The sequence below is a fragment of the Pholcus phalangioides genome, unplaced genomic scaffold (genome assembly GCF_987345545.1).
Source record: "Pholcus phalangioides strain wild (caught in Gottingen) unplaced genomic scaffold, Ppha-v1.0 ptg000001l_1, whole genome shotgun sequence".
In the NCBI taxonomy this organism is placed as follows: domain Eukaryota; kingdom Metazoa; phylum Arthropoda; class Arachnida; order Araneae; family Pholcidae; genus Pholcus; species Pholcus phalangioides.
Window position 1 is genome coordinate 23,885,952 of NW_028301594.1, and position 5,236 is coordinate 23,891,187.

At 34.1% G+C, this 5,236-nt stretch overlaps 1 long non-coding RNA gene across 1 annotated transcript; it reads left to right on the forward strand.

The window, feature by feature from the left end:
- Positions 1–1,018: 1,018 nt before the first annotated feature.
- Positions 1,019–3,902, forward strand: LOC149090145 (uncharacterized). Its single transcript, XR_016192741.1, has 3 exons — positions 1,019–1,036; positions 2,502–2,527; positions 3,878–3,902. It is a non-coding gene; the product is annotated as an uncharacterized LOC149090145 (long non-coding RNA).
- The last annotated feature ends 1,334 nt before the right edge of the window (positions 3,903–5,236 follow it).

The window sequence follows — 5,236 nt, forward strand, 5'->3', positions numbered from 1 at the left end:
AATAAATAGGAGACACGTGTACATTTGAACTATTATATATATATATATGTTTCCTAGTTATTATAGAAACTTCATGAAAAACTTACAAGTAAAGATTGAATATTTAGGAGTTGCTTAGAAGCGAATGCCTTTATTTGAGAAATATATGAAGCTCACGTTGCTTTTGAGAGCAACACTGCCAAATAAAGGGTTAAAATAAATTTTAAATTTGCTTAATGGCAAATCTTAAATGTTTCAAAAGATATATATTAGGGTTCGAACCCCACAGTGGTGGTCGGCTGAAGTTGGTTTTCTGTGGTTCCCAACTTCAAGGCGCAAATGCGAGCCGATCTCCCCGTTAAAAAGTCTCGCCACAGAGAGCAACAGTCCTACAACGATAAATCATTCAATCATAACACTTCACTCATAGTTAGTAAAACTGGGGGCAGATGACAGCACTACACATAACAAGCATTACATAGAAACAAAACTTTACGTCAGGTTGCACTACACGTACACGCACATTCCCGCATGTACCGATTCGTTGGGGGGTTCCGGTGGGGGGGGGGGGTGCATGTGTGGTGTAGCAGTAGTAGGTAGGGGCTCGGGGATCCATGATGTTCTTAAGTCAGCCACCTCGTTGGGCAATTTGCCTGTTGTGGCGTTGTATTTGTATTTGTATTTGTATATTGATCAATAATAATGATGCTTATAAACTCTTAAAATCGGTCTTTTACCAGCTCAGTATGGAAATTTCTTAGATTTGACTGATTTCGGAGTTTTTTTTTTTTACCGTGAAAATTATGAATCTAAAAATGATCTCACATTTATTATTCATTTTCATTTGCGAGCTCAGGATATAAAACGCCTTCACTTGAAAAAAATACAAGAAATTCATGCGGCTTTTTGAGAGCAATATGAGCCGAATACAGGGTTGAGCAAAAGCATGTGATATAGATTTTTCTAATTAAATTTCACAGGGATATATGGCCATAATAATTTTGATGATTATTGAAGCAAAATTAAATTATTTATACTCTAGATGGTGGTGCTAGCGGTAAGTATATCTTGAAGAATTCAATTAACTGAGAAATCATTATTATTTATTATTAATTAATGAAAAATATTTGAAAATAAGGGAGAGACATGATTTCAGAATTTGTGAAAGAAATAACTTCTGAATTTGTGAGAGCTTTTTCATTTATTTCCTCACCTTTGCCCTGTTTAATTCGGGGCCCCGTTAGCGCTTGCCCCCCCCCCCCACATTTCAAAAACTGAACTTTTTTTGTTAATTAATGTTAATTAAAAGTATTTCAATTTGATAGGAATTTTTTTAATTAAAAATTCTTATTGAATTTTTGGATCTTAATTTATATCTTAGACCCACAAGATTTTTATCTTAAGATCTGATAGGATATAGATTTTGAAATTTTATCTGTATTAATCAACAACATTCCGATTAGTTCCTCTACAATGATATTTTCTGCTTTCCCGCATAATATTATTACATCGAGATTTCACTCTAAAATGTCATCGTTTTAGTCTCGGCATCATTTCTTTTGCAGTTTGCCCCAAAGTTGGTCATGTTGATGATTTCAGATAGTGTCTGAAAAAAAGAGGGTTAAGAACACCTGATCTGTACTGTTCGGATGGTGTTGCAATTGATATTACGACGTGGTAATGTTCATATGAGTTCAAAGAAAATTATACTTTCATACTTATGTTTAATATACATCATCGAGGAAAATGCAGGAAATTATGATCCTAAATACAGGATATCACTAAATTTTTCCAAAAATTGTATTTTATTGTTTAAATGCAATTTCTCTCTCTCTTTCTTAAAAAGGGCTGCTATACAAATCGCAACAAATAAAAATGTTTCGCGTGAAAAATATTCAGATGATCTGATGACCATATTTCATTGAGAAAAATACGGTAAATTGAGATTTTAAATAGTAATCGGTAAAATACGGGACATCACCAATTGTCATCAAAAACATTGTCAAAAAGTAGGCACAATCACTAACCGTAATTAAAATTCTAAAAAAAAAAATTGCGGAAAAAACCTTAAACCTAACAAATATGTGAGATGAATATTTTGTCATAATTATCATAATATAATTTATATTATGAAAATGCTGTGCATATTAACGACTTTATACATCAAAAATTCAAATAAATATCACTGAAAAAACTGGATAAATGTGTAAAAAAATCGGAACAATGAAAATTACAGGAATGTCCCGTCATACGGGACACAAGTGGTTCGTCAAATTGTTTCAGACATTTTACGGATCCTTGTTCTAACAAAGGTTGAGAAACACTGACATAAACCAATATGGAGCAGATAGATGTCCATTTCCCACTAAAGTATTTTCCAGTTTTCAGTGGCATTGAAAAGAGTCCCGAGTTCTGTATGAGGTAATGATAGCGTCTATGGGGGGGAGGGGAATTTGTGTAGCCTATTATTTTTATAATTGTTGCACTTTGTTACCGTACATGTAATTTTTTTTTACTTGCAGAATTTGGAGCAGGCCAATTTGCTGAGGTAAGTTCACGACTCGTTTCTTTTTATTCGGTTCTTTAGAATGCATGTATCCCGTAGAACCGCTGATACCGTGCTTGAGGACTATAGAAGTAAACAATGGCCTTCACAAATTTTCCACAAAAATAAGTCGTGGAATAAAACGAATTTAGCGCCATCTATTAGTTAAAATTTTAAATAATTTTACAAACCGGTTTTTTCGAAATCTAAGCCCTACATATAGAAATGTCATTTTTTAAATCTTTTTATTCATTATTAATTTTTAATTATGTTGCTTTAAAGTAAAGAAAGGGTTTAAAAATACTGTGTAAATTATTATCAAAATAAATAGTTTCATAGTTTAAGAAAAACTAAATTACAAATACATAAACTTAATAACTTGATATTATAATGGTAGTGTTTCCTTCTAATAACTGCGAAGAGAAATAAAAGTTCTAGTTCTAAGCGTTTTTGGGAAATAGCGACTTTACATATAAAAGCAGATAAAATCCAAAAGAAATTGGAGATTGGATTGTGCTAGTTGACACGTTTAAAAAGAAATATGTACAATAAACGTATAGGGGTAAATGGAGAAGCTATCCATTTTCGCATAAGGCAACCATGATTATTTTTTATGGGTAGTGTATGCACAACCTTTCTATTGTGAATCTATTGATACATTGAAAAATTCTATTGATTACATTAAAAAGGCCGCCGCGTCGTAACGAATTCGATGACCCGGAGCCAACACAATTTTTTTTTTGAGGCCTATGTTTTCATTTTGGCTACAAATTTCGAGAGGCAAAATTCTGCATCCAGAAGGTTACAGAATTTAAACACACAGTTACAGAATTTAAAGAAATGCATAAAAAACATCTTAATGAAACAAATAGATCCAGAATTATTGAAAAAATAATAATTTCATAATTCATGAAAATCTCTAATTAAGAAAAAAATACTTACAGAATTACTGGAAGTAATTTGCGGAATTATTGACAGTAAATTCAGAATTGTAAAGAGTAATTTAAGAATGGTTAAAATGATAATTCATGCAAAAAAATTGAGTATTTTTGAAAGAAATAATTTTATAATTCATGAGTTTTTTTTTTAGAATTATATATATATAAGAGAGTGTTCAATAAATTTGGGAAACCACGTTCAATAACCGTTCATACCACGGTATGACTTGATGGCCCGCGTGCTTCGTGGACAGTTTAATTTGGCCCGCAACGTCTTAAAGGTTTAAGACCCCTGCCTTAAACAAATAGTAAAATCAAATCACAACTTCACGGAGTTACATATACCATGTATCATAAGTATGAAAAAATTATGTTACAACATATTCTAATATTTTTTTATTTCTTTGTATTACAGAGCAGCAGCTCCAAAGTAAGTTAAACTAATTGATTACATTTTTTTTCTCCAGCATGATTATTATTATTGGCGATTTGTTTAACACCACACAGTTTGAAGTACATCATACAATATCATAACGAACATACAAGCTGAAATTGGATCGTTACGGACTTTCGCTGGGCTGTAAGAGATCTGAGCAATTGGATAAGTCCAGCGGCAGAACCCAAACCAGCTAAAAAATTTTACATTAAATAATGCTATATAGGGCCGCCCTTTACAGACGTGGGACTCTGTGAGAAAATAATATCAGGAGCGTCGTGACAAATTTCGGTGACCAGAAAATGTGTGGCGGGAAGGGGGGGGGGGCTTCTCAGTCACATTCATGTTTCTAGTATGGGGGGGGGAGATATAGTTTGTGGGGGAGGAGAATCGTCTTTCAAAAGTTTATTCATTATTACAGAATGTACGGAGAAATATTCAAAATACAACCTATAGTTGTGCGCATACACAAATACAAATACAACGCCACAACAGGCAAACTGCCCAACGAGGTGGCTGACTTAAGAACATCATGGATCCCCGAACCCCTACCTACTACTGCTACACCACACATGCACCCCCCCCCTCCGCGGAACCCCCCCAACGAATCGGTACATGCGGGAATGTTCGTGTACGTGTAGTGCAACCTGACGTGAAGTTTGCTTCTGTGTAATGCTTGTTATGTGTAGTGCTGTCATCTGCCCCCAGTTTTACTAACTATGAGTGAAGTGTTATGGTTGAATGATTTACCGTTGTAGGACTGTTGCTCTCTGTGGCGAGACTTTTTAACGGGGAGATCGGCTCGCATTTGCGCCTTGAAGTTGGGAACCACAGAAAACCAACTTCAGCCGACCACCACTGTGGGGTTCGAACCCGGATTCTCGCATCACGAGTCCGGCACTATAACCACTCGACCACCACAGCGGCGGAAAAGTATTCGTACGAAAAATATGAACACACACACACTATTAAACGTAAATTAAAACAAAAATTTATGAAAATTTTGAATTAGGGAAAATTTAGACCTTTAGCAAATTTTAAATTAATGGGAGAAATATAAACACAAAACTTACGTTAATTGAGAATGAGTAAAAGAAATAATTCCATAATTGATGAAAATTCAGAATTAATGAACGAAGTAATATAAGAAAAGGAAAGGTAATTTAAGGTAAAAGAAAATTCAAGTATTGCCTCACCCCCGATTGATTAAGGGGTCTGAGTTATTCTGGCCCTTAACTAGAAATAAAAAATACATTTGGTCACCAAGGGCGAACATCTGCTATTTTTGATGAAAACAAGGGCTAATTCTCGGTGCTTTTTACGTTAATTCAGATACGT